General features: G+C 44.6%; 1 long non-coding RNA gene across 1 annotated transcript; it reads right to left on the bottom strand.

Annotated features, from left to right (window-relative positions):
• Positions 1-787: 787 nt before the first annotated feature.
• On the bottom strand, positions 788-5,957 carry LOC137162221 (uncharacterized). The gene is made up of 3 exons (XR_010922328.1): positions 5,748-5,957; positions 2,709-2,817; positions 788-1,395 (listed from the first exon to the last, which is right to left on the bottom strand). It is a non-coding gene; the product is annotated as an uncharacterized lncRNA (long non-coding RNA).
• Between the last annotated feature and the right edge of the window lie 266 nt (positions 5,958-6,223).

Below are 6,223 nucleotides of genomic sequence, written 5' to 3'. Positions count from 1 at the left end.
CAGGTTATAGAAAGAATTGTTAATGACAACAAGAATGCTCCATTTTACTCACTTAATAATAATGGACAAGACTCAGAACTTATCCAAAGTCAACCAGCCAAATTAAGTTTTTCAGTATGTTACCATAGAAATGGACAAAGGCAACCCCACCAAAAATACATATTAATGTGAGTTTTCTAGGATTTCATGAAGTAAGTGGTTAATATGTGCTCATCTTGAAAGCAGTATATCAAAGACAAAGGTCTAAAACTATTGAAAGTACAAGGACAGGGATATGATGGAGCTGCGAAAGTGAGTGGAATCTATTATGCTGGACAAGCTAGAATTGCTGAGAAAGAGCTGAATGCATGATATGTGCACTGTTCTGTATGCAAACTGAATCTAGTATTAAATGATTCAGTACAGATAATCACAGAACTCTGAAAATTTTATGATTTAGTCTAGTGATTATACACTTTTTTGGCCACAGCATTAACTGATGGGGTTTGCATTTTTCTTTTGAAAGTGAATTCAACTTAACTCTGAAAAGATTTTGTGCTACAAGTTGATCTTCTTATGATTCTTTGGTTGCTTTGAGATATTGATACAGAGACATACTTAAAGCCTTGTCTCAAATTATTCTTAAGAATGATAAGCCTGAATAAAGATGAAGTTTTGTCTCACTCTTCAACATTTAGAAAGCTTCAGTGTAGTTCTTCTGATTGTTTTACAGGCTAAAGTTCTGGAAGCAATCAATATTGTGTCTAAAATATTGCAGTTGGAAACTCAAGAATTAGACAAAGCTGTCGAAATTCTAGAAAACACACAATTTAATGAAAGGTCTTAGAAATTGTCTATCAGAAAAACTGTCATGTGTCAAAGTTCCACAGACATGAAGTATGAGAAGTTTGAATCTAAGTAAGTACTAAGGGCTAAGTATCATTATGATTAATTACCAGCTGATCAGTAATGGACAGATCCAGAAAGTTGATTCAAAGTAACTGTTTTTATGTAAATATAGACACCATAATATCACAGCTGGTTCTGAAGCCTGAAAGAAATTGTTTAGGACTTCCACTCAGTTTATCCCCAGTTTCTTGCTGAAACTGAAGTTGCTGAAACTTCTGATGAAGACCTCCATGCAGCTGAAGTGGTTTTGAGATATGTTGCAGATCTGTGTCCAGATTTCTCAGTTCAGTTGTGATCACATCAGCTGAACTTGATATCCAAAATAAATGATGAACAGTGAAAGAACAAGCAACAATGTTGATAGTCGGGGGGGAGGGGAAGAAATGCTCTTTTATCCAGTTTTCCTGTTTCCACTGTATGCATGCTTTTTCTAACAATCCCTGTTACTGAATCCACTGCTGAACATTCTTTCTCAAAAGTTGAAATTGATTAAAAGCTGTCTTCTCACTACAATGAAGCAAGAAGGGTTATCGGGACTAGCAGTTTTCAGTAGAAAATGAACAAGCAACAAAAGTTGGTATATCTAAAACATTTGATATACTTGCCCACCAAAAGGCTTGAAAACAATGATTACATGTTGTGTAAATAGAGCTTTTCTGTGTGTAGATAGCCAGCACAAATGTATACATATAGCCTGCACATTCTATTTGTGTATTTATGGATAACATGGATTTGTTCTGATTTACACTGGTTGGGAGTCAGCACATGGCGGCCGGAGCCCCGCTGACCCACTGACAGGACACCCCTGTCATTGACAGGGCCCTGGGCTGGGACGCAGTGGAGACAGGTGGGCCTGTGTCCCCCTCCCCCCTTCTTACCCAGACCCATCTGAGGGCAAAAGCCTGTCTCTTACTGCCAGACACCCCTGCCAAAGGTCCAGGCACAGCCTACTTACCCGCCTTGCTAAGGGCTAGAGACTGCTGCCCCCCTGCCCTGCCTGAGGGCCAGGGCCTTGGACCATTTCCTCGCCCGCTCGGGCTATAGACTGCGACTCGCCCTGCCAGAGGGCTAAGCCCGAGACTGGCCCCTTGCCCCTCTGGGGATAGAAACTGCTTCCTCTCCTTGCTGGCCTACCCTGCTAGAGGGCTAGCCTGGAGACTATTGCCTTGCCCTGCTGAGGGTCAAAGGCTGATTCCTGCTGCTGGCCCGTCCCTGGCTGAGGGCCGGGCCATAGGGTGTTGGCCCACCCTGTGAGGGCAAGAGACAATTACCTGCTACTAAGGGCCGCAGGCAGCCCCTTTAAGGGGGGCTCCCTGGAGGATGTAGGTGCCGGGAGGTGTGGCCTCCCTCTGAGATTAACACAGAGGGAGGGCCACCGGCACCGCCCCCTACAGTGGATCCTCTACAATCATGATAATAGTCATGCCTGGCTCTTATAAAGCATTTTTCATCAGTAGATCTTAAAGCACTTCATCTTTAATGTATTTATCTTTACAACATCCCTATGAGGCAATGCTGTTATCCCCGTGGATGGGATATCTAGGCCCCACATGGATGAAGAAAGGGCCAGAGAGGCCCTGATTATAGGACTTACCCTCACCTGCAGTCCTGTCAATCATGCATGATAGGGAGGAGGGCTTTAAAAGGGAGGAAACTGGAACAGGATTGCCCTAGGCACCAGATTGCAGGAGTGACTCCTGAAGTCCTAGGCAGGAGACCTTCACTCCAACCTTGAGGAGCATACAGTGGACTCAGAGTAAGATGGATAAGCTGAGCCTGCCACAGAGACCCAGCCAGAGCCCTTTCCCCAAACCCATTACCTTGGGAATGGACTGTTGGCAGCACTATAGATTCATCCCTCCTTCCTTCTGGAACCTCAGGGAGAAAGTATCACTGAAGGCATGGAGTGGTTGTGACTTCCATTTTGATCTGCCAACCAGAGAGACTTAAGGAGGCTGACAAAGGGCAGAACCCATCTACCCCCTGCCACAAATATTAAGGAAGAGGGACAGGTGTTGTGACCACCAAATGTAGATAACTGGACATGGTCAGGTTCACCCATCCCTGAGGGAGGAACCACTAAGGACTCCGTTACACCTCATTTTACAGATGGGGAATTGAGGCACACAGAGAGGCTAAGTGATGTGCCTAAAGTAACACAAAGTTTGTGGCAGAGCAGGGAATTGCAGCCATGTCTCCCAAGTCCTGGGCTAGTGCCTAGCCTTCTTTTCATGTAATTAAAGATTGTATCATACTCACAAGGGGGCCAAATCAAGGTTGCACAGTCAACTTTAATTCTGGTATTTTCTATCTTTTTCAGGGCTTGACTTTGCAACCTGAACATTCTTTTAATGTAGCTTTTTATAGAACTAGTACAAAAATAAGACCAATACAGAAATTCCTCCATCACTCTGACATTGTCAGTTAGCAAGTTAACTGTTGGCAACATGGCAGAGGATGGTCTTCAGGAAGGACTTGAATGAGGGATGAGGAGGAGCTTTGCAGATGTGCCTAGGATGAGCATGCCAAGCATAAAGGACAGCATCCAATCAAGTTATGTACAAATCCTGCCATTTCTCACCAAGTCTAAGATCCAGTCTTTTCTCTACCCCCATTAGAAAGGTAACCATAACAGTATATAGTGAAGATGTGGCTGAGCAAGCAGCCATTCTGGTGCATGCAGCATTCTCGCCCACTGATGTCACAATGAAAGCTGCTGGGCTTGGCACACCCTCTCTTTGATCACTAATAAGGGCTTGCTCTGTCTTGTGTGTGGTGTTTGTTGTGTCTGCAAGTGGATTGCTAGGTGCTTCTGACTGACGGGGCTCCGGATCCTGACAACACTCACTGCAAGAGAGAGTCTCAGGCTGTGGCAGTTGAAAATAAATGAGAATTCAAGCATGCTTAACATTTGTGATTTATGTATAATTTCAAAGCACTGTGAGAACCACTAATGAATCCTTACAACTCCCTCTGAAACATGTATATGTTATCTCCATTTGATAGACAGAGAATCAGACAGGTTTTGAATGAGGTTTTAAAATGTCTTATTGCAGCAAAAGCCTTATCACATCCTGTACTGTAAGCATTTAAATCAGATTGTAAATTTTCTGAGGCAGGAATCTGTCCTTTCTACATGTATGCTTTCAAAACTGACTTGATTGGTCTGAGTCACTCCCAGGGATTGTTCGAACTAGTATATTTGTGGCACAGCCAGACTTCTCAGGACCAAAGGATTGCAACATACTGAGATGGATAGGATACCCTTTGAAAATCTGGGTAGCAGAGTTTGGACTTTTGTCTTTGAAAAAAACCACACAGAAAATAGACAGTTCTGAGGAAGAAACAATTATCCCTTGTTCGAGTAGACAAGTAGATGGTCAGTAGAGATGAACTCTAAGCTTTTTCAACAGACTGTATAAATCATTGATCATGATTTTGTTAATGGCATACTTTGAAAACTCCCAACAATGACAAACATCTAAGCAGCAAGGTAAGGCTGAATTTGGGGAAGAGGGAATGTCTGTGGGAAGTGGGTGAAGGAATGAAGAAAAAGCTTTCCTTGCCTGCTACGCCAAGTGAGGGAAGACACAATCTCGGTCCCTCGTGGGGATATATTTATTTTTCAATCTACCAGTGGGACACAACATCTTAAATGCCTTTTATCCTTCAGATTGTGACAGTTGCCTTTCCAACATATTGCGGCTAACTTTGCCAAAATTTAAGGGATAATGCCACCTATAGTGATTGCCAATAAAAAGATGACATTTACCCTTCGAATATTACTATGGTATGACATAAGATTATATGAAAAGGTAATTATCAATATTGTAAAGGGAAAACCTGTACAATATCAGTGGTCACATCATCCCAGACATAAAGGGCCACACGTGGGAGGTTCTGAAATATCAGACACATGCACCTTTTATCGGATAAGCCAATTTACTAGCATTTGCATGGCATTACTGAAGGTATTCAGAGACTGTAGTGATGAATGCAGTATCAATCCCTAGAAAGCTAGGTTGGGAACCAGAGACTGTTCTAGTTTTCTGCTGAGGGAAGGGAAAAACAGGAAGGCGAGTGCCCCTGTGTAAATATATTCCACAATTCCCATGATGTCCAGGTACATGAGTTCTGGAGATATTAGCTGACTTGATATGTGCCACTTAAATGCTGACTGTACTGTAATCCTGGAGCATGGAGGAATGATAAAAGGGTGTGGAACACCAGCGTGAGGTAGAATGTCAGGAAGATTCCTGGAATATAGTCAAATGCTGGACAGGAACACAAGACAGTTTGCCTGCTGTATTTGTGCTCTTTCGAATACTGAGCTAATGTTCTCCACTAAATTATTCAGAGAATTTAATATCTGACAAATCCAGTCCAGGAGCATGCTGCCTGCAGGGCTTTTTTTTTTTTTTTTGGAGCCCTCTTTGGTCTGTTTGAATTGCCAAGTAATTCACACTAATTTGCTTGACCAGCAGTCAGAACAAAATTGTCCTCCCATGGTCCCTGTCATGGGGTATGCACACTACATCTTCCCTGGGGGGAGGGGAGGATTTGGGGAGTGAGTGGGGTGTCCCCGCAGGTACAGTCTATTAGACTGTTTCCAGCCTCCTGACTGTATGGCTCAAGGGTCTGAGTCAGGAGGGCTGCCCCTAGGACCAAGGCAATGTGGCCTAATGGCCAGAGTCAGTAGTTGCCCTTGCATCTGGGCTATGAAGCCTGGTGACCAGAGTCAGGGGCCGTCATCTGAAGAGGGGCAATGGCTGGAGGGGGGAGTATAGGGGGATACAGACCCACCTGTCTCTACCACATCCCAGCTCAGGGCCCTGTTCATGGTGGGAGAAACCACTCACCCCATCCTCCTGGGCCATTCCTACAATGTCTCCTGATGCTGCCATCCAGGTCTTGTCATGACCTTTGGGTTCCCTGGAGCTGGTAGCTCCCAGGCCTCTGACTTCAGGCTGTGAGCCGCAGGTCTCCGTTCAGGTCTCTGGGGCCTCTGGTTCCCTCTGCCAGGGGTTGTAGCGGCTCCCTGCTTGGTGCCTCCACCAAGTGTCCTTCCTCCTTAGCGGTCAGCCTGGAATGAGCTGGGCTGCTCCCTTTTATGTTAGGGCAACAGTTGGAGCATGCCCAGCACAGCCTGGGGGGCAGGGCTTCTGCCACCCATGTGTGTTTAACTCTTTTTTGCTTATTGCGGGGTATGCACACCCCTTTACAGTCCCCATTATGCACACTTCCTGCAGGTCTAAGTACAGAATGGACATTAGTGTGAACTTCAGTACGTTATTAGAGATCTATCCCCGCTGTGCCTGATTGTTGTATCACATAG

The sequence above is a fragment of the Emydura macquarii genome, unplaced genomic scaffold (genome assembly GCF_026122565.2).
Source record: "Emydura macquarii macquarii isolate MOO-44397 ecotype Brisbane River unplaced genomic scaffold, CSIRO-AGI_Emac_v2 contig_2422, whole genome shotgun sequence".
NCBI classification, from domain to species: Eukaryota; Metazoa; Chordata; order Testudines; family Chelidae; genus Emydura; species Emydura macquarii.
Note: the sequence above shows the minus strand (reverse complement) of the source record. Positions and strands in the feature narration are given on the sequence as shown.